This window comes from Ovis canadensis, chromosome 21 (genome assembly GCF_042477335.2).
Source record: "Ovis canadensis isolate MfBH-ARS-UI-01 breed Bighorn chromosome 21, ARS-UI_OviCan_v2, whole genome shotgun sequence".
Taxonomy (NCBI): domain Eukaryota; kingdom Metazoa; phylum Chordata; class Mammalia; order Artiodactyla; family Bovidae; genus Ovis; species Ovis canadensis.
In genome coordinates, this window is record NC_091265.1 from 24,346,577 (window position 1) to 24,370,527 (window position 23,951).

Consider the following 23,951-nt stretch of genomic DNA (forward strand, 5'->3'; position numbering starts at 1 on the left):
TATTTGAATTCAAGCAGTCTGACTCTGGACTGGGCTTCTTAATCACTACCCCCATCAGCCAAACAAATATAAGAAGCTAACATAATCAAAGGAAACAAAGAAAAGAATGAAATGTGTGGGAGGTAAACTATTTAAAAGTAACAGAAGAGGGACTTTCCTTGGTGCTCCAGTGGTTAAAACCTTGACTTCCAGTGACGGGGGTGTGGGTTCGATCCCTGGTCAGGGAGCTAAGATCCTACATGCTTTGTGGCCAAAAAACCTAAACATGAAACAGAAGCAATATTGTAACAAGCTCGTTAAAACACCTTAAAAATGGTCTCCGTCAAGAAAAAAGATCTTTAAAAATAAATGAATAAAAGTAACAGACAATAACACAATGTTAAAAAGCAATACATCGAAGTATGAAAAACAATTTTCTGTACCCCGGAGAGCTAAAATCACATGGAAAACAACATACAGAGAGAACGTATTCCCAGTGTATTTGAAGATAAGAATTAAGTCACATGAAATTTAACAAGAAAAATAGTATAAGGCCGAACAGAGAGAGAGAAAAAAGACATAAATAGATTGTCTAAAAAAGAAATACTTGGTAAACATGTTTAACTTCATTAATAATAAATAAACGAAATGCAACTTAAACTCATGATGAAATTTTTTCCTACCAAACGAGAAAAATATACAGTATTGAAGAAGACCATCTAGTTTTGGCTAGGGTGTAATAAACTGGCATTCTCAAACATTGCTGGTGGAAGCATAAATTAGTAGTGCCTTTCTGTCAATTATCTTGCAAGGAAAGCCAAGAATCTTAAATACTCAAATTATTTGGTTCCTCTCCTGGGATTCCAGCCTAAGGAAGTAAGTGTAAATTTAGAAAAGGCTTTATGTTCAATAACATTCATAACAATTCAAATGAAAAATACTGGAAACCACCTAAATACCTAACAATGAAGAAATAAAATATTCAATAAATACACGAGGCAGCCATTAAAACCATATTTACCCAATTATGTAAAAAGTTGGGGAAATATTCCTGCTATACTTTTAAATGCAGAAAAAAAAAAAGAAGCCAGAATACAAATGTATATTGATAACAAAATGTATACAATGACAACTATTAAGGAACTCACCTACTAAAAAGCGAAAGATAAACATGTCAAATATACTAAATTGTTGAGGAGTGTTTTGCTTTGCACTTTTTGGCATTTGCCAAATTTTCAGTGAGTGCTGATTACTTTTACAATGGTGGGGGGAAAAAAACTTTTGCTTTTTAAAAACTGGTGAATGGCTTGTGTTATATATGTGTTAAGCTGACGGAACCCAATTACTCCCGTCTCTCCCTGGCACAGCTATCTGACCCAGAGGAGTGGTGTGCATATATCTCTTTGAAGAGCCAGCTCTGGAGATTAGGCTCCATTGACCTGTGGGCCTGCTGACTTGCTAGCAATGCCAGATAAGGAATTTTAAACACCAGAGGGAAACTTCAGAGCCACTGGCTGGTTCCCATCAGGGGAGCCCAATCAGTGTGCTTTTTGTTTCCTCTGGTCTGTGGCCCTGAGAATAAGCAAGATTACACTGTAGCTTTTGCACTCTGTCCAGGGCACCAGGCTCCAACACTTACAGGGCTGGGGGGCAGTCACTTTGGCTGCAAAGGAAGGCCTGGCTGGAGAGACAGAGGAAAACGACACCCCATGGTGAAGGACGAGGATAAGATCTCCAAACAAAGAAGCTCCTTCTGGTTAACAGTTCCCAAAGTCTGAGGAACAAATAGAAACCTCAAGGGAAGAGTGATCCAACGTAACTAGGAATTCCCAGGCCCGACCCTTGGAATTCTTACCCCTGCTCTCATTCTTTCACAGATCAGTCACTAATTGAACGCATGGGATAAAATGCATGCGGCTCCACAGAGGTTTTAATTAGAGGCCCAAACGAGATAATCTGGGGGACAGGCAATTAGGCCAAACGGTATAGGATGCTTTGGCTGTGCTATAAGGGGCATCTTTAAATGCTGAAGCAGGCTTTGGGGAAGAAAGTTGACTCTAAAGTAGAATCTTAGAAGGGGAGGTAGCTTGATGAAGGGGAAGGGAATGGAGAGGAAGGATCTCCTGAGCTAAGGAAATGGCTAAGACCAGCAGGCAAGAGAGATAGAGAGCATCTGAGGAAGCTAAGGACGTCTGGGCTGGAAGATGGGAAGAGGCGAAGGGATCTCTTCCTGTTTCCCTTAGACCGAGTTACAGAGAAAGGTGAAAAGAAAAATATATTTGCAAAAGCCTTCCTCTTCTTCGGTTCAAAACTTTGCCCTTTGTATCCATCCCAGAGTACGCTGATAACAGCTGATCGGGTTAATAACAGCTGATAACAGCTAAGGGTTAATAGCTGTCTTAACCCTTGTGCCGTTGTTTCAAGGTTGCAGAAAACGGACAGAGGCAGGCAGAGGCTGAGGTCTGAGATCCATATCGAGGCTGCTGCCGCAATCACACAGAGATGAGACCAGGCAGCCCGGCCAAAGGTGATCCGTGTTGCCTTTTAACACTGCAACCGCAATCATGTTCTGTCCCAAGGGGCCTGTGATGGGGTGGAGATGTCATTCAGCCATTCTGCATATGCTGAGTGCATCGTGGATACTCACTGATGTAATCCACCGACTCACTGAGGAGGTAATGCACACAAACATGAATGGTTTATATATGTGCTTGTTCTGAGACAAGAGTAGGTTAGAGGGGCACAACAGACTTTTATCGAGTCCTTATTATGTATGACCCGGGTTCTATCCCTGGGTCAGGAAGATCCCCTGGAGAAGGAAATGGCAACCCACTCCAGTACTCTTGCCTGGAAAATCCCACGGACAGAGAAGCCTGGTAGACTACAGTCCATAGGATCGCAAAGAGTGGGACACGACCGAGCGACTTCACTTTCACTATTATGTATGAGGCACTGTGTGTATGTGACATGCTGGGGTGAAAAGATGAAAAGCGAAACCAAAAAACACCTCTGCTCGGGGTCTGCTAGCCCATGAAGACATGTAGTGGAAAGAAAACAAGATGGAAAGTGAGCAGTGGGATGCAGTTTAAAAGTAAATGTTTCATAGGACTTCCCTGGTGGTACAAGGTTGAGAATCCACCTTCCAATGCTGGGGACGTGGGTTTGATCCCTGGTCGGGGAACTAAGCTCCCATGGGCCTTGGAGCAACCAAGTCTGAGTACTGCAACTAGAGAAGAAGCCCCACGTGCCACAGTGCAGAGCCTGCATGCTGCAACAAAGACCCAGCGCAGCCAGAAAAAAAAAAAAAAAAAGAAGAAAACAAAAGGTTTTTTTTTTAAAGTAAATGTTTCATTACCTTCTGAACTCATTAAGATAGATCCATTGGCTCTCTGTCCTGTTTTGTACAACTCATGAAGGGTGGAGTTGAATAATGAATATCTCACAGCTCCTCCACAGATGAGAAAACACACAAAAATATGGTAGGGTCAAAAGGATATGAAGCCAGGGAGTCTTCAGTTTGACCTTGAGGCTGCAGTCTCTCAACCTGTGTCCTTATCAGTTGACTAACATTCTTGGAGCCTTGGTCTCCACATCGAAAACACATAGCAATAGTGTGGCAGGTCATACTGGTGGCCTCCCCAGGGACAGGGTCCATCCTTTGGGCTGTCAGAAGCTCTCCCAGTTTTGTTTGGGAGAGGAAAGTACCTAAACTACGTGATGGTTCATGAGCGGTCTAATGCAAAGGTCGGCAAACTTTTCTGTAGAAGGTGAGAGAGCGAATTTTAGACTTTGCAAACCACTGAGTCTTTGTCACAGTTCTGCCACTGAAGTGTGGAAACAGTTATAGACAATACATAAATGAACAAGTGTGGATATGTGGCAACAAACTTTATTTACAAAAATAGGTTTGGTTGTTGTTTCCCCATCCCTAGTCTAAGGCCACCCTGGAATCCTATTTCCTACTTTGTCCACTTTTTTTGAAGCTAAAAGTATCCATCTGATCTAGTTTTGGCCAATGATATCTAACTAGAAGTCTAAGCAGGGGGTGGGGGGTCGGGGTTGGGAAAAGTTGTTGTGTTCCTGATAAAATGGGGACTCATACAGGAGGCCCTAGGCTTCCTTCTCGGTTGTACCTTCAATGCGGATGTGATATCTTGTGTTGATGCAGCCATCTTGCAATCATGAGATGACAAGCATAAGACCAAATGCCAACTTTCTAAGGAGAGTGATGCAGAAAAAGAGACTAGTTCCTTGATGTCAATCGCTCAGATGCTGAATTGATGCCAGCATCAACTGCTGGATTTTGAAATCCCTAAGCTGTTAAACCACTCAGGTTAGATTTTCTGCATTTTTCAACTAAATCTCTCCTTAAGTAATTTTAACATACCACAGGTTTATTGGGAATATGAGATTAATATGAAAATCACATAATAGATGCTCAATAAACAATGCTTCTCTTCATATTTCATTTCACATAAAATTGATACTATTATCTTTGTGATCAGCATTGTTAACATTTTGCACAAGCTCCTTTCAAAGGAATATTTTTCAACACCATCTTTAGTTTCACTCTAATTTTAAATTTTCAGGGCCTCAGAAAGATGACAAAAGGGAAAATCTAAAAAGAATATCTAGTTTACTAGGAGCCTGATCTGAAAAGGTCCCAGGGAACTGTCAAATAATTTGGAGCAAGGAACTCTCCCTGGTAAGTATTAATACAAGTGTCCATCTCCGTTCCCTTCTTCTGCTGCTTGCCAAGGTTCCTCATACCTGCCTGTCCCTGACTTCAGGTGTGAAGACAAGAAGCCCAGAGGGTGTCCTGCACAATGAGACCCTCAGTAGATGCTGTTCCATTTTCCTTTCCTCTCTTCTCCTTGCCATACACTCTCACAGTCTTCACTTATTAAAGGATCAGACCCAGTGTACAAAGGAGCCCCAAGAAGAAGGTGCTCTAGACTGAAAAAGGAGAAGATTGAGAATGACTAGTCCAGGACTGGCAGTCATAAGGAACAAGGGTTGAGAAATGTTCAGAATCAGCCAGTTCAGAAACAAGTTTCTAGGAAGCAAGTTTCTGGGAATCTCTCTCTCTTAAAATAGTGTAGTGTGTGTATATGTGTGTGTGTGTGTGTGCACGCGCTTAAGGTACCCACACAGAGACAGATAGTACCCTATACATCATACAGAGACAGACAGTACCCTATACATGGTTTTGGGGTTTTTTAAAAATATGTATTTATTTGGCTGCACTGGGTGTTAGTTGTGACACTCTTTGTTCTTTGTTGAAGTAGGTGAAATCTTTAGTTGCAGCATCAAACTCTTAGTAGCCACATGTGGGATCTACTTCCCTGACCAGGGATCAAACCTGGGCCCCTTGCATTGGAAGCATTAATTTTTAGCCACTAGACCACCAGGAAAGTTCTTCCAATAAATGTTTCTGAAAGTATGGGTCAATGGGTGGGCGGATGCATAGATGAGTTATTGGCCATAGGGATGGATATTGTGAGCAGCAAGCAGCAGGAGTCTGGCTCTCTCTTGTTTGGAGTGCTTCATGAGAACTTTTCAAGTTCCCTGTGGCAACTGCTCAGTTCTATGATAAGATGAAATCAGCCACAGACCATATGTAAAGGACCTCAGAAGAATGTTCCCCAATAAAACCTAACTTACCAAATCAGATGGTGGTTCAGATTTGACCTGGGGTCATAGGTTGCTCATCCCTGCCCTGGACCCTGTCCACACCTGGGGATGCCCCCTAGAAACACAGCAACCGTTTTGCTACCAGCCTGAAGATGGAGATGGACAGGTGCAGATAAAAAGTCCTCGTTCTTTAATAGGAGCCTCTGCTCCTGATACATCTATAACCCATCCTCATTCTGTGCTTCTTCTGAAATAGGCGATTTTTGTTTTTATTGTGTACATTCGAGTGGGCTTTTCTGTTACTTGCAGCCAAGAGAATCCTAGCTGCACACTTTCCTAAAGGGAAAAGCTCTCCCTTGTCTATTTCCTTCACTGGCTTACAGTGGATAGTAAATGTACTGAAGCCTGGTAGTAGAAGCAGAAAGAAGGGGAAAAAAAAATGCCTCCTTATTGAAGAGCAAGAATTCACTTTGCCTTACTTGAAATTTACAATTCTTTAAGAATTACTATGCTGCTAAATACCCTGAACTATCACTGATCTGTGAGACCTTTGTTTAGAGAGATTTAAAGATGACTGGACATTACTTTGCTGACCGTATAGTCAAAAGCTATGGTTTTTCCAGTAGTCATGTATGGATGTGAGCTAGACCATAAAGAAATCTGAGCGCTGAAGAATTGATGCTTTCAAACTGTGGTGTTGAAGAAGACTCTTGAGAGTCCCTTGGACTGCAAGGAGATCAAACCAGTCAATCCCAAAGGAAATCAGTCCTGAATATTCATTGGAAGGACTGACTTTAAAGCTGAATCTCCAATACTATGGCCACCTTATGTGAAGAGTTGACTCATTAGAAAAGACCCTAAGGCTGGGAAAGTTTGAAGGCGGGGGGAGAAGGGGATGACAGAGGACGAGATGGTTGGATGGCATGACCGACTCAATGGACATGAATTTGAGCAAGCTCTGGGAGATGGTGAAGGACAGGGAGGCCTGGTGTGCTGCAGTCCATGGGGTCGCAAACAGTTGGACATAACTGAGTGACTGAACAGGAACAAGAACAAAAGCTGACTGGAACAAAGCTCCTGCTGCTGTTTAGTGGGCTGACTGCACTGAGCCACTCGTTTTTTCTGTCCTGCATTTATCTTTTCTTGTTTCCTATGTGTAAATTTTATTTCTATCAATTTAGAGAGAAGTTCTTTTATGGCAGGAAACTTTATAAATGTCACAATAGTGGCCACTTAGGAGGTATACAGTACGTGTGTATGCGTGCACTTAGTCGCTCAGCTGTGTTCGACTCTTTGCGACCCTTTGGACTGTAGCCCACCAGGCTGCTCTCTCGATGGGATTTCTCAGGCACGAATACTGACGTGGGTTGTCATTTTCGTCCTCCAGGGGATCTTTCACCTCCCAGGGACTGAACTCGAATTTCCTGTGTCTCCTGCATTGCAGGCAGATTTTTTTACCCACTGAGCTGTCAGGGGGAAGCCTGGTATACAGTATATGCATTATTAACTCAATTTTTAAGAGTCTTTTCATGAGCATATTACAGAATAAGAACAATCTGGGATTATTTTAAATGGCCCTGATTTAAGCTCCCTATTGCAAAAATAATAAATTATCCTGGACTACCTGGAAAATGTTTTTTTGTTTGCTTTGCATTGACTTGATTTACAGTTTGTGCTAGTTTCTGATGTGCAGCAAGGTGACTCAGTTACACATACATAAATGCAGATTCTTTATCGAGTTCTTTTCATCACAGTTTATTATAAGATATTGAACATAGTTCCCTGTGCTATACAATGGGACCTTACTGTCATCTATTTGACATACTGTAGTTTGTATCTGCTAATCCCAAGCTCCTGTTTTCTTTTTTTTTTTCCCAAGCTCCTGTTTTATCCCTCCTCCCTTTTCCCCTTCAGTAATCACAAGTTTGTTCTCTTTGTCTATGAGTCTGTTTCTGTTTTGTAAACTAGTTCACTTGCGTCATTTTTGCAAATAAAACTATTCATATAATATTTGTCTGGCTTACTTCAGAATACATGATAATGTCTAAGTCCAATCATGTTGTTGCAAATGGTATTATTTTATTTTTTTATGGCTGAGTAATGGAAATGTCTTAATTTTTTTTTCACATTCATCATTTTGGTGTTTTTTTGTGGAACTGATTTTTTTTTTTTCTTTTACATCAAATATCTTCAGTGGAAGAAGGGACATTGCACACAAATATAAAATCACTGCATATTGCTTTCACTGGAACCTAGTTTTCTGGATCAGATATGACTGGAAAGGATAGAAGTGATGCAGGATTATAAGACATAACATTATACCATACACAGCTGCAGACTGACACAAACACCGTTCAGAACAAGAGAGAGAGGAGGGGGAGGTGCTTTTCAGAGGGGCTTCAGGCCACTTGCTTCCAGGGCAGAACGAAAGGGCCGCACGCAGCACGGTCAGTGACTCAGTGCCAGCAGTGAGTTCTGGTGGTCAGCCTTATCTTGATGCCCCATCTGGAGGGCTCCTTTTGGGGGAGCTCCAAATGAATACAGATAAGCTATTTCTTCCCCTTCCTTTTCAGTTTTTAATGCTGCCTTTTAAATTAATAAAGTCGCAGATTTTTTTTCATAATATATAGTGAATAAACCAATTGCATTCAAAGAAATTCTCACCCCATCACTTCATGGGAAACAGATGGAGAAACAGTGGAAACAGTGTCAGACTTTATTTTGGGGGGCTCCAAAATCAGTGCAGATGGTGACTGCAGCCATGAAATTAAAAGATGCTTACTCCTTGGAAGAAAAGTTATGACCAACCTAGATAGTATATTCAAAGGCAGAGACATTACTTTGCCGACTAAGGTCCATCTAGTCAAGGCTATGGTTTTTCCAGTGGTCATGTATGGATGTGAGAGTTGGACTGTGAAGAAAGCTGAGTGCCGAAGAATTGATGCTTTTGAACTGTGGTGTTGGAGAAGACTCTTGAGAGTCCCTTGGACTGCAAGAAGATCCAACCAGTCCATTCTGAAGGAAATCAGCCCTGGGATTTCTTTGGAAAGACTGATGCTGAAGCTGAAACTCCAGTACTTTGGCCACCTCATGTGAAGAGTTGACTCATTGGAAAAGACTCTGATGCTGGGAGGGATTGGGGACAGGAGGAGAAGGGAACGACAGAGGATGAGATGGCTGGATGGCATCACTGACTCGATGGACGTGAGTCTGAGTGAACTCCAGGAGTTGGTGATGGACAGGGAGGCCTGGCGTGCTGCGATTCATGGGGTCTCAAAGAGTTGGACACAACTGAGCAACTGAACTGAACTGAGGCTGCTTTTGTTTACAACGTGGGAGACCTGGGTTCAATCCCTGGGTTGGGAAGATCCCCTGGAGAAGGAAATGGCAATCCACTCCAGTACTGTTGCCTGGAAAATCCCATGGACAGAGGAGCCTTGTAGGCTACAGTCCATGGGATAGCAAAGAGTCGGACACGACTGAGCGACTTCACTTTCACTTTCAGGCTGCTTTTGGGCTTCCCTGTAGCTCAGTTGGTAAAGAATCCACCTGCAATGCAGGAGACTCCGGTTCAATTGCTGGGTTGGGAAGATCTGCTGGAGAAGGGATAGGCTACCCGCTCCAGTATTCTTGGCCTTCCCTTGTGGCTCAGCTGGTACAGAATCTGCCTGCAATGCAGGAGACCTGGGTTCGATCCCTGGATTGGGAAGATCCCCTGGAGAAGGGAAAGGCTACTCACTCCAGCATTCTGGCGTGGAGAATCTCATGGACTGTATAGTCCATGGTGTCGAAAAGAGTTGGACACGACTGAGTGACTTTCACTTTCAGGCTGCTTTGGGGACTTTCCCAATGGCTCAGCTGTATGGAATCTGCCTGCACTACAGGAGATGCATATTTGATCCCTGGGCCAGGAAGATCCCTTGGAGAAGAAAATAGCAAAACCTACTCCAGTTTTCTAGCTTGAGACATCCCATAGACAGAGGAGCTTGGCAGGCTACAGTCCATGGAATCACAAAGAGTCAGTCATGACTCAGCAGTCCATGGAATCACAAAGAGTCAGTCATGACTCAGCACACACACATGCAGGCTGCTTTTCGTGTGTTGTTCAGTTGGTTAAAAGATGAAATCTTATAGTTCCTTTCAAAGGGAAACAGAATCTTTACTTTTAAATCTGACGCACAAAAATAGTTATTAATCTAACTCACAATATCATTACTGAGCAAGAACCTCCTGTGACAGGTGACTGAAGAGGCAAGAAAAGCAATTTCAGAATTGCAGAGCAGCTCCTGAGAGCTGAAATCTGGAAACAGGAAAAGCTGGTTGTTGCTGTTGTTGTTCAGTTGCTAGGTCGTTGTCAGCCTCTTTGCGACCCCATGGAAAATGGGAAGTGGTAAAAGGAAATGTTTTTTTAACTCACTTAATTTTGAACAATTGATTCATTCTTTCTCGCAGGGAAATATTTCCCCTATAGAGAAACTTGTGGCAAGGGAGTCCACTTGTGCAGTACATGGTTGTTGCAATCGGTATCCCAGTATGCACAGGTTTACCATTCTTTTTCTGATATTAACAAGACATTTATTGTTATGTATGAATATCAGAGGTTGGCCTGTAACTTTGTGGCAGTTTTCAAATACAGTTGGGTAAAATACATAACAATACGTAAAATACACAACAATAAAAGTAGGTAAGGAGATGAAAATAGATTATTATGGGAAGGAAGGAAAAAAAGAGAAAAGATCAGTCTAGTTTAGACTTGCCTTAATTACAGCCTATATGCACTGAAATGTGGTAATTTGATCCAGGTTGATGAATGGGATAATCCTCTTTTTGTGCTAGTAAATAGCCCCAAATTATCTTCTGTATGAATTATGTTACAAGAAATGTGTAATTCTATCAGAAAAATTGGTTTAAAAAAAAAAAGAGAGATTTTTAAAGATAGTATTTGTAAAAAAAAGAATACCATGGGGATTTTTTTTTTTTGAGGTTTGTACAAACCCTAAGCACTTTTTTAAAAATTACCAATTTATTTTCTTGACTCTATAAGTAATATGTGTATAGTGTAGAAAGTAAAAAGAAGAAACTAAAAATTATGCATAAGGTCAAAACCAAAGATAACCACTGTAAAATTTCTACAGCAGTTCATTTTCTCTGTGTGTCTTTCTAGACATGTGTGTGTGTGTTTGTGTGTGTGTGCAATCTGGCTCACAGAAAAAGAACTATTTTAAGATCAGTAGTTCAAACCATGCTGTATATCACCAGCATTTTCCCAGATAATTAAGAATTTTTCATTAAACTTTGTAGATGCTCTTTTATTTTGGTTATTTTTCAGTATACTATAGTCTCCCCCTCAATTTTAGTTTAAAAGATAAGACACTTATGGCATTTAAAACGATTTTTGAAATAAAAATTATTCATAATCCTGTTATCCTAGTATATTTATTTTCCTCCTCTTTCCTTATAAAGTAGGAATTATTTTATCTCCTAATACAAAATCACTACCTCTCAGGTTGACCACAGAGCTCTTTCTTCAGAGAAAATTAGTCTCTGATCACTGAACCTGGAGAAAATCTGTGCAGCCAAAAATTAAAAAAAAAATTTTTTTTTTTAAAGAGAGGATATCTTATGGTGAAAAGTGAAAGTCACTTAGTCGTGTCTGACTCTTTGTCAAGACCCCTTGGACTGTATAGCCCACCAGGCTCCTCTGTTCATGGAATTTCCAGGCAAAAATACTGGAGTGGGTAGCCATTCCGTTTTCCGGGGGAACATCCTGACCCAGGGATCAAACCTGGGTCTCCTGTGTTGCAGGCAGATCTTCACTGTCTGAGCCACCAGGGAAGCTGGAAGTGTTTCTCAAAGCTTGTACCAGCAGCAACATCACTTAAGAAGTTGTCAGAAATGCACATTCCCAAACTCCACCCAATCTACTGAATGAGAAGCTGGGGATGGAGGAAGGTGGAAGGCAGCAATCTGTGTGTTTTTCTTTTTTTATTACAAGCCATGCAGGCAATTCTAATAATGCTCACTAAAGTTTGACAACCACATCCTATGGGATCAACAATCTGCACAACATCCTTTGGGAAACAATTTGCAAAATTGCCTTTTCTGATGAGTTTCTCTATTTCCTGGAAGGAAGAGGCAAATTGCCCGCTGACTCTGTTCCCTTTAGGGTAAAACAAGGATATTAGCTGCCTCCCAAGGATATAGATTAAATATAATAATTAGCAAAAGTGTTTTGTAAACTATGAAGCGGTGAAGTGATATACAGACATGATTCTTATGGTGACCTCAAGTGTAAGCAGAAAGATTTATATTACTGAGCTCTGGGGAAAGCCAAATGGAATGTGGACACAGATGGCTCTCAGTTCTCACATATTCAGCTTTTATACAACCCAATTTTCACACATGACACATGCCACCCCTAAAATGCCTTTCCCACAGCAAATCTGGAATTTCCTACCCTCGCAGTTTAATGAGCAATTTGAGGTATCCCATGGCTGCGCCACCTGCCAGCCCACAAGGCTGCTTTGGCAGGCTCACATCTTTTCTGTTTCACAGTTTTTGTGCCTATTTTATTGTATCTAGCTAAATTATTATTTACAAAGAAAACAAGAGAGAAGCAGTAAGAGACACAGTCCCCAGCCACGTCTAGTTCCTATTAAATTTCTTTGGCAGCCTCAAGCTGTGATTCTACATATTTTTGTTTTATGCACGTGATAACCTCTCAAATGCTCCTAGCTATGCAAATTCATATTTTTCCAAGTCTTTCTCTGCTCACTGAGTTAGCTTTGCTGCCTCTGGTCAGTTTGGTCTTTTTGCTTCTTCTTAGCCCTGATGCTGGTGATCCGCACTTACCTGGTCATTCCTAGCTGTCTGTTCGTAGTCTTATGGTTACCTGCTATGGGCTGCCTCTGCAGCAACTCAGATTCATTTTCCCCAGCAGGCTTCGTCCCTGAAAGGAAGAGTGGCTGTGGTCTTCCTATAGGCGCACAGGGCTCTGACGAACAGACTCCACTTTAGGGACCTATCGTAGGGCAGATGGGCAGGCTAAAACCTCTCATCCTCTTCACCGCTACCTCCTCCCTCATTGCCAGAGAAGAAGGGCTTTACTTTGGCACTGGAAGATGTCAATGAAATTTTCACCTAAGCAAAGATGACTTAAATTTTTTTATTCCTTCTGAGTCCATTTTGTAATTTTCAATTTATCTCTCTCAGCCCTCTACAGCCACATATCCTATTCTTCCCCAGTAGGAAGTTCCCACCATTTGCAGGGCTGTTCTACTGGGACTTTAACTCAGGGTCGAAGGCTGCTGCTGCTGGCTGGCTATTCAGGGGTGGTGGTGATGGGGTGGCGGCGGTCAGGGACATGACTGGCTTTGCTGCTCTGGATGCAGGTCTGTAATTAACTATCCAGGTATTATTCAAATTAGCTTGTGATTAATTATCCAGGTAATTAATTATTTCAAGGCCCCTTACTGCCCTTAACTTATAGTCACCCTTACTCTGAGCTGGGAGTTTCTATCACTTATCTTTCTTTCTGAGCTAATCTATTTTTTATAGATTTCTTTATAAAAGTAGTTCTCCTAGTAAAATACCTGAACCATCAGCATCAGTAGAACTTGTCAGAAATGCAAATTGTTTATGCACAATATTGCTGATGAGAAACATTGTTTCTAAATTTTTGACTATTATAAATACAGCTGCTGTGAAATTCTTGTACAGGTATTTCTGTGGATATATTTTCATTTCTATTGGTTAAATGCCTAGAAGCAGAATTGTAAGACAAAACCAATCTGATGAGCTCCTCAAATTCTTCCTAACCATGATCTACCAACAGTACAGTGTTATGGATTAATCCTTTTTATGGTTGCCAGATAAACATAATAAATCCAAAATATTACATTTGGGGTGCATTTATACTAAAAAATTATTCATTGCTTATCTGAAATATTTTAGTGGGTATCCTTTTTTGTTGTTTTGGGGTTTTTTCTTTGCTAAATGTGCCAACCCTAATTATTTTTTATTATCATTTATGTTATTTTAAGGGGGTCTGAGGGTGGGAGAAACAAGATTAATTTGTATAATCATTCCACCATCTTAATCCAAGATAAAAATTTGATGGAAACTAAATAGCCTGATAATCCACTTATCAGTTGCCTCATTGCTCTGCAAAATACCCTGCCCAAGCCAGTGAAAAATTATCATCAGAAAGTCTTCCTTCCTAAAGGAGGGAGAAAATTTCTTCTGAAGATATATTTCAAAAAAACATTAAATATATAGCATCACATATATTTAATAACATGAACTATAATAGCATTAATTATCATCAATGAACTAAAGTCATCTTGATGTGTAACTTCTAGCTGTGTGTCTTTAAGCAAATTACTTCTTTGCACTTTGATTTCCCTCCTCTATGAAATGGATCTAACCAGGGCACGTAGTAGGAATATTAGGAGGGGTAAATAAGACACACTGCAAAGTATTTAGCTTAGTATCTGATACATGGAAATCATCAGTAAAAGCTATATTTCACAGTCAAAAAAAAAAGAAAGTCTTCCTTCCTAACCCTAATCCAATACTTTATATCCACAAAATATCATTTCAAATAGTTTCAGAGCAGAACTTGCGATAAGAAATTACTTTAGGTAAGAAGTTTAATTGTCTATATGTAATGTTTGATTTGCATTTTGACCATTTTAAATAATCACATATATATGTTGTTAAACCATTGATAAATATTCTGGGGACTTTATAATTTTTTTGTTTCTTGGGGATAAAATTCCTCACCTAACATATAAGGCCATTGCTTGATTTTTAAACATTAAATTTTTCATATAAGTTTCCAGAAACTCACTAAACACAAAAATTGACCCTGCCTCTACAAAGACATAGTGGGCAGAAGAACATTTTGGGCATAGCAACAAGACTCTTCAGCTAGAAAAATAAATATCTAAGTGTTTTATTAGTTTTTGGCAAGCCTAACCAACTTTGTTACCTAATGGTAAGTTTTTACTAGATTAAGTGTCCTGGTGTAGTTAGTTCTATCTTAGCAGTTATAGATGTTATGAGACTATTATACATTCTGCCCATGAACATTTTGGACTTGCATTTCCTTGTCCTGTAATTTTTAAACCGTGGCTCCTTCCTCCCCACTGTTTTGGTACACTCTCTCGTGGTGAGTTGGTGGCAGGACACCACCCTGGCTTTGAGGTTTCTGGCAGAACATCATTCTTGTGGGGCTGTGGTTGCTGCTAAGTTATTGCTGAGGAATCATGTCTGAGGCCTCTCCCCAGTTTGGGTTTTGCCTATGCATTAAACACTGTTAGTGGTTTTAGTCCCTTCACTGTTCCTATTTGAATCAAATGGAAACTCCTGTGTGTGAAACAGGATTTCCGGAGATGGTAGGGAAAGATCCAGGTCCAGTGAGGCCCAGGTGGCTCTGCACAGATTGGATTCACTCCTGTTTTACTCAGCCATTCTCTAGAGAGGCAAAAGAGATTCTGCTTCTAAATATTTTTTTCATATCTGGTAGAAACATTAATGATAACAATAATAAAAATTAATATTTCCCATATTCCAGCTTAAGTCCCAGTCTATGAATTTAACATGTGCTTCTTGCTTGATTAAAGTAATAATCATAACCAGTATAATTTAGCAAGCCCCATCTATAAGCTGAGTGCTTTATATACGTTTTTTAGTCTTCACAGCAGCTTCTTGGGAGTGGTATTTAGAAACCAGGAAATTGACAAGAAGCATGTCCAATATGGGACACGGAGGGCAAGGGAGGGCGGGACAAGCTGGAAGAGTAACACTGATGGACACGCACCACCGTGTGCAAGACAGACAGCTGCTGGGAAGCCGCTGTCCCGCACAGAGAGTGTTCCGTGTTCCGTGATGACCCAGAGGGGTGGCTGGCGCAAGGCTTGGGAGGGAGGCTCCAGAGGGAGGGGATACATGTATACATACAGCTCTGACTCACTTTTTTGTACAGCAGAAACTAACATAACACTGTAAAGCAATTATACTCCAATTGAAAAAAAAAAAGCATGTCCAAAATTGTGTGTGTGCATGTGTGCGTGCGGGCATGCGTGTGTGTGCGCAGCTGTGTCTGACTCTTGCAACCACATGGACTGTAGCTGCCAGGCTCCTCTATCCATGGGATTCTCCAGGCAAGAATACTGGAGTGAGTTGCCATTCCCTCCTCCAGGGGGGTCTTCCCCACCCAGGGATTGAACCGGTGTCTTTTGCGTCTCCTGCATAGATAGGCTGGCAGATTCTTTACTGCTGCACCACCCGGGAAGCCCATGTCCAAGATTAGACAGTTGTTAAATCACAGAATTGAGTTTTACATCCAGACCCTCAACCCTTCTTCATGTATAGCAGTTGAATCCATTCCATTCTTTAAAAAAGGATATGGTCACTTATTTACCTTTGGCAAGAACTCCTGCGGGAAGGAAAAACACTCTTGTCTCCATGATGTTAAAGGTAAGGAAAATGAGATATAAGAAGTTGAATAGCTTGCCCCACTTCACACAGTAATGGTATAGTTAGCCCACAGTCCCCACTTTCTGGCCATTTAAGGCAATACCTTTTCCACGATCCACCCACACTGTGACTGGGTGAGGTTACATTAGGAGAATATACATTTGAATCCTTCCACGCAAAGCAAACCTTAAGAGGGCCATCGTCCTTGAATTCTTAGTTCCCACATAGTCATTTTACCTAGGCTAATCGTGGTGATAAAAGAGGCTGTTGTTAAGTATCTAAGAACCCAGAGAACTTTAGTTGTGCCAACGAACATTGATTTTTTTAAAGATAGAGTCCTCTGCAGTTTTTACACTCCAAACCACACTTTCTAATAAAAATGATCTTCTACAACAAGTTCCAGAGTAAGTGCCAGGCCTGGATCCCAGGGCACGAGTGCTATGGGAGGGTGTCGCCTACCATCCACAGGAAATTTGGCAAGTTGTTTAGACAGCCTGTCTCCACCAAGCTGCCTTTGATGGCCAAGCCAGAGGAGCGTCTCTGCACCAGCTGACCTTCCCTCCTCACCTTGGCAGGACTCTCTCTTCGTTACCCAAATGCCCCAGGTCAGAGCTCCCTGCCCAAATGCTGCTCCTTGCCAAGAAGATACACTGACTCAAATAATGATGAATATGCTGATCATTTTTCTGGGTGAATCAATGCTGTGTCACCTCAGGTCTCTACAAAATGCCCTCCAACTGCTTGGCAGCCCTATCTACTTACAGAGTTCTTAAAACCTAGATGCAGGTTGAGCCTAGATTCTAATTTCAAATCTCCGCTGGCGCGCACTTGGGGCATGTCCTGTCTTCCGTCTCCAGCTGGCCCACTCTCACGCCCTTTCCTCTGGAATGAAGACGTCCCCACATTCGTCTCCACATTCCTCACACTTAGGCGCGTGGAATTTATAGCTTGCTAATTCAGCCTTGCCTCAAAGAGCAGGCAAAAGGGAACTGGGCTCAGGGTTTCCCTGCTAGGAAGGAAACAGTCAAAGCTCCAGTTTATTAACTTTTCTCTAATTTTTCCTCCTTCCCTTTTTTTCAATATTTTAAAAATATATATTTTATTGAAGTATAGTTGATTCATTTTATTTTTTTTAAAAAAGACTTTTAATTTTGTATTCTGCCTTCCCTTTTTGAAAAACTTGCCTTCTAGAGGTCTCTGCTTAGCTTTTTTAACACTTAGCACTTGATCAGAGCCTGGTTAAGGTTTAGCGAAAAAAGAAAAAGAAAGAAGCTTTTTCAACCAAGTTCATTCCTTACTTCAAGCTACTCTCCAGCAGTCCAATGGGACATATTTTTGAAAGATGCATTAACTCTTTTACGCCACCAGAGTATGTTCCCTGGTGGCTCAGACGGTAAAGAATCTGCCTGCAATGTAGGAGACCTGGGTTCGATCCTTGAGTTGGGAAGATCCCTTGGAGAAGGGAATGACAACCCACTCCAGGGTTTTTGCCTTGAGAATTCCATGGACAGAGGAGCCTGGCAGGCTACGTCCATGGTATTGCAAAGAGTCGGACCCAACTGAGTGACTAACACTTCCACTTCCAGGGTATCACTTGTGAAATCACTGCCTATCATATGACCTGTAAAATTATGTAAACTTCTGTCCATTGCACTAAATTGTAGTGTGGCTGCACCTGAGAGTTCTCAGGATGAACCTGAGAACTTTTTAGAGATCTTAAAAGTGACATACACAAAGAGAAGACCTCATCAAGTCAGTGGCCCCTCAGCCATTTCCTGTTTTACAGAAAGCAGACACCAGGCCTCACTTTCTCAGTCATTTAACAAACACTCTTTGTGTCCCTGCTCAGAGCTAAGTATGAGCTGGGTGTGGAGCGTATACTGGATAAACACAAAATAACAAAAATCTCTGCCTCCAAGTGTCCCAAAGCCTGAAAAGGGATTCAAGCCTCAAGTCGCATTTCTATTTCTGGTGGCTTGACCCGTCCTGAGCAGCTCCTGGAAACGTATTGCCCCTGTCTTCTCACTTAATCCCTCACCCCTGTGACAGTGAGGTGGAAATAGAGACGGACCAGGTGTAAATTCCCCTTCCTTCCTAGAGTTCGTCATATCTTGACCTCTAGCCATCTCAGTTACCTTGTTCATAAAATAGTAGGTAATATTTAACGTCCACTTTGCAGGGTTGTTGAAATGATTGAGAATAATATAAGTAAAGTACCTGGTACTTAGTGATTGCTTGATAACCAATGGTGGCTATTTTAATAGGAAATGGGAGGTGATACAGTAGCTCCAATAAGTACCTATAGCTGTTGCTATGGTAGCTCTTGGTCTTCAGGCCAAAACTCAAAGGGCTGATATATCAAGAGGGTTAATGGACATGGGGGATTATTTTCCCTGGCACCTTTCTCATCCTGTATCATGCAAACCTTGTTTGTGCAAACCTTTCTGTTCTGTCCTAAGGAGCTCCGGGGTGTGTCTCCTCCTCAGGCTGGCCAAGTTCTACCTGCTGAAGCTTCCTGTGCAGCCAGGGGTCACAAGCAGTTGGCAAAATCAAGCCAGCCAGCTGCTGGGAAGTGATACTTCTGAAGGAAATCCTTGATCAGTCCTGCAAGGGGGTTGCAAACTGCAGCCTGGATTAACCCGGGCTGTTGCCCAGCGCCTCAGCTGCTCGTCGCCTCTCCGCCGGGCAGCTGGGTGGGAAGTCCAGGATGGCCACTCCCCAGCACCCAGGGTGGCCAGAGGGGACAGCAGGGATTCCTCATTGGCGCGTGCTCTCGTTCTCAGAAAAGGGATTAAGCGTGCCCTGGCTCTTCCATCAGTCTTTCCAGGGGAGTGAAGTGGGAGAGAAAACGGACCTGAAAAGTCTGTTCCCTCAGTGTGCCCCAATCCTAGCAAGCTGCTCCATTCGACCTTCAAACACTGGATCTGGGCCAGCAACAGACCGGCATCAGACATATCTGTGCTCTTGGTAAAATGAGGTAAAAATATTGCCAGGTTCAATGGGTTTACAAGAACTAACCAGGCTTCCTAGGTGGCACAGTGGTTAAAGAATCTGCCCACTAATGCAGCAGGTGCAAGAGACGCAGGTTCGATCCCTGGTTTGGAAAGATCCCCTGCAGTAGGAAATGGCAACCCGCTCCAATATTCTTGTCTGGAAAACTCCATGGATAGAGGAGCCTGGGGCTACAGTCCATGGGATTGCAAAGAGCTGGATATGACCGAGCGCACGCACACACGCATAAATGAGAGATCACAGGTGAAAGCACCTTCCCCAATGGCCTGGCATATGGTAAGTACACAATACATGCTAGGTCTCCATTTTCCTTAATAATTTTGTAAGGTGGTATTGAATATTATGAGGAAAACAAACCCTTAAGTCTCTGTCAGAACCCTCTCATTGTAGGTGATCAAAATCTGACTCAAACTAGATTAGGGGAAAAAAGAATCCGTGGGTTCATGGAACTAACAGGCATCACTAGAGGGGAGGCTCAGATGAAGTCTTCAGGGCTCTGTTTCTCTTTCTCCATCCTTAGCTGGCTCTGCTTGGCTCTGATTCTCTGCTCTGTGGTTCTCACACTGTCACAGGATTCCTGCACGTGGAAAAGAAGACAGCCATGGGAATCAGGGTTCAAAAGGATGAGCCACACAGTTCCTCCCAGTGTGCATGTATTAAATCTCACCGCAGGACTTTGATCTCTGTGGGTCACATGCTCATCTCTTAGACCAGGAGTCAACAAGCTATAACCGATGGGCCAAATCCAGCCTGTCTCCTGCTTTTGGACAGTAGGTGAGTTAAGTAGTTTCATCATTTTTAAATGGTTGGGGGAAAAAGGAAGATAATATTTTGTAACACATCTGAAAACTGTATCAACTCAAATTTCGGTGTCCATAAATTTCAATTTTATTAGACACACCACACCCATACATTTATGGACTGTGTTTTCTGCTGTCACAGTACATTTGAGTAGCAGTGACAGGGATCTTATATCTTACAAAGTCTAAAATATTTCTATTGGTTCTTTACAGAAAAATCATGCTGACCATGCCCTGGGTCCATCATGGGCAACACAAAGATAAGACAGACACTCTGATTGGCCAGTCCAAAGTCACGTGCCCCACCCCAGTAGCTTGGAGACGGAGTATGGCGGCTGCTCTCGCAAAACAGTGGAGGGCAGGATGGTTTGCCCAGGAAAGAATGGTACTGGGGGAAAGAAATGATAGGTATCCATAACAGAGTAAGATCAATATAAGCTTGGAAATCTTTTCCTCAACTCCTTAGAACTTTATTTTTGTTGTTGCTATTCTCTAGAGTGAGGCAGATAAGCTTTGCCCTTCGGGAGGGTAGCGATGTTGAGTAACACTCATTGAGCATTTACTCTGGGCTTATACTAGCTACTTATGTTATCTCACTGAGGAAACCAACGCTTGGAGAAGTTACATAGATTGCCCAGAGTTATATAATGAAGCAGATACAGGGCCTGGATGAGAACCCAGGTCTGTCTAACTAGAAGGCATAGGCAGACGACTATACTAGGAGACTGCCCTGCCTCCCACTCAAGAGGAGATAAGACATCAAATAGGCTGAGCAGAGAGTCTGATATATTGTGAGTACTCAATTAAGGTTAATTTTTTTTCTCCCCTTTTCCTGGCTTCTCCCATTCACATTATGGAGATATAAATGAGCAGGGGGTGGGGGAACTTCCCTGGTGGTCCACTGGCTAAGACTTTGCACTCCCAATGCAGGGGGCCCGGGTTTCATCCCTGGTCAGGGGCCTAGATCCCACATGCCACAACTAAGAGTTTGCATGCCACAACCAAGATCAAAGATCCCGCATGCCACAGCTAAGACTCGGTCCAGCCAAATAAATGAAAAGAAAATACAAAAATAAATAAATAAATAAGCAAGGAATCCACATGTACCATTCAGGAGTCCTGTTGCCTCAAGTCTTTAACAAAAAAATTCCCCAAACAACCCCCCCCCCCACCTCAAAACTCCCTTTAACCAGTCTTGCTGTCAAAAGGTAGAGTAAAAATAGTCAAAGTTCAGAGAAGGGCAGTGAAAATCATTTGCGGCATGCGTGGCAGAAGAGCATGGCATGAGAAGAGGAATTCCAAACGTTGGGATCATTTCATTTGAAAAGGAAGGCTCCCAGAGACGCAGTGTTTACAGTACAATAAGCTGACGACAGGTATAGGAAAGGCTAATCAGGATCTGGTATTTACTTTCCCCCCAAATACAAGAACCAGACTGTTTCACGCATTGTGTAAAAGCCGTGTCACCTTCCACTTTGGAACACTATCAAAGTGAGCTTTACCCTCCCTTCCTACGGACGGAGGTGCCAAACCACACCTCCAGCTCCGGTCAGTACACAAGACACTGCACTTTACACGTAGTATTCAGAATCTGGAGGTTTCAAGCTGGAAGGTGTGTTGGGGCCATGCAGTCTGGCCTCTCATGTTAGAGATAAAGCTGAAGCCCAGTTAGATAACATGGTTTGTTCGAATTTGCACGGTGAGCTCATGGCACACCTAGATTTAACTTGGCCTTAGGGTCAGAGAAACTGGACTGAGATCCTGGCTAAGGACCTGGCTAAGGTCATTTAAATGACCTTTCTGAGACTCAGTATCCCCATTTTAAACAATTTATAACATAGTTGAAGAATCGAATAATAAAAGTGGCCTAATTCTCCATTCACTGTATTGTCTACTGGGGCTTGATTCTCAGTTCAGTGTTTTTTCTCGAAGTCTTTCTGCAACTTGGATTGCCCTACATAGGAGAAAAGGGTAATTGCTGGATTGTTCAGAAAAAAAAAAAAAAATTGGAAGATGCAGCATCCACTCCCTCTCTTTACTTCCCCTCACCAACAATAAAGGACAAACTTCAAAAGAAACAAACTTGAAAATGGTGAACGCTGGACCCAGAGACCTTTCCCGGAGTGGAACCCCGTGGTCAGATACTAGCCGGAGCAATCCTTGAACAGCTTGGTTGCCATCCAAGTCTGTTTTCAGTCGGGAATAAAGTTCATGTTTTGGAGGCAGTATCCTTGACTTTTTTATCCTGTTATTCACATATTTCCTAATAATCTTCGGCATTTACACACTCAAGAGACCTTGAAGGAAAAGGATGCAGGACTCCAGTCTTTTTTCCTTCCTTTTGCTAATGAATAGCTGTTTTCTTTCTGAATTCACTGGCCCTATCACCCTATTTTTTTTTTTTTCACATTCAAGTAACCTTTCAAGACAGAGGTCAAATAGCAAATGGAAAGCTGTAAGTTACCAAATTTGGAGGTGGATTTAATGCTATGAGTGTCTTTTCCACATGAGAAATCTGAGTAGAGGGGAATTGACATTTTAGCCAATATATACGTAATGCATAAATTAGTTGGAATAAATGTGGGTGTTTCTGGTGCCACCTGTTGGTCACACTGGAAGACTGAACTGTATGCGGTATTGTTGGGCATGAAATGGAATTCGCCGTAGCTGTCACAGTTATGTTTTCCAGCAGGCTGGCTGAACGTTGAAATAGGCTGACTGTTGCTTGAACACCATCTTTATTGCAGCTCCTTGGATGTGCAGGACTATTTTGCTCTTGGTTTTTGCCTTGCTTTCTTCACCAATTAAATGTGTAGCTAGGAATATATAATGAGGCAAAATCTCTGGGAACGCTGAGATTAATGAACCAGTACCCTGATTCGAATGATTTTTGTGTCTTGTGACTCAGAACTGGTTTTGGTGCCCTGCCCAGGCCCTTTTTACCAGCCAGCGCACCCACGCTCTTTCCCTGAGCTGCTGGGACAATTGGCCCGTGTAATTCACAGATACTCCCTTCTCTGGACAAATGCCCATGGCTTAGAGGGAGCCCCCTGGAGCAAATGGTAGCCACTTCAACCAGGTAGCTACATTCACAGGCACACAGACATGTGGCCTCCATGGTCTGTGGCCCCAAACTGGCCACCATGGGGGTCCACAGGGCCAACCCTCCTAACTTTAAGGCAAGATGACCCCCGTGGTGCAGGCTGCACTCCGGAGGTCTCCATGGGATCAAGCAGAAGCTTGACTCCAGCTGAAGCCAAATTCTTGTTCAGCCCTTTTCCCCCATCAGGACTGCTTCTCTCCTTTTCCTTGAACACAATAAATCTCTTGAAACCAATCCATCTCAGGCTCTGCTTCTAAGGAACCTGACCTAAAGCAAGAACTATCCCATGGAAAAATGTACGTTTGTAACGATAAAAATCCACGAGAGCGAAATAGCCCTTTGGGTCTGTGCATGTGGTTTTTCCAACATGCTTGGGAAGCGACGCTAAACAGAGCAGGCTTTCTTCATAGGCGGTGAAGCCCCAGCGGAAGGACAGCCGCGGTGATACTGCACCATGGGGCCGAAGACCTGGGTGATGATATGAAATATATCCTTGCAATGGCACCATGCCTGCATTTTCTGAGAAATGCCTTTAGTTTCAAAATAGTATGTCCATGCTGGCCTTAGACCTAGTGCTCCCAGGAGCAATGAAAAATGGCCTAGAATTGGAAGACGTGAGGCTTTACGCATTTCTAGATCTGCTGAAGGAGCCAGGCCTTTTTGGTTTGTGCCAAAGGAGAACCTTGGGGGAAGGAAAAAACTCTGCCAGAGGACAATTTTGGGAATCTCATAAGAATCGTTGGTTGATTTAATTGGGTTTGGGTTGCAGAGATTCCAGCTGCTTCTCCAGCAGTGGCAATGCCGAGTCAGAAGTGGGGCTTCTGGGGCTAGTCAGGCCTGGGTTTGACTTCTCCTCCAACTTATTAACTCAATTTCCTCATCTACAGAATAGGGCCCACAATATTGATCTCCTCAAATTATGGGAAGGTTAGACATAGTGT

The 23,951-nt window shown here is 42.5% G+C and overlaps 1 long non-coding RNA gene across 1 annotated transcript in view; it reads left to right on the plus strand.

Moving 5' to 3' along the window:
* LOC138427301 (uncharacterized) overlaps nt 1-22,135 on the plus strand; it is a 32,747-nt gene extending 10,612 nt beyond the window's left edge. The window contains exons 2-3 of the long non-coding RNA XR_011251947.1: nt 19,680-19,881; nt 20,121-22,135. This is a non-coding gene — a long non-coding RNA (uncharacterized lncRNA). The remainder of the gene's footprint in view (nt 1-19,679; nt 19,882-20,120) is intronic.
* The last annotated feature ends 1,816 nt before the right edge of the window (nt 22,136-23,951 follow it).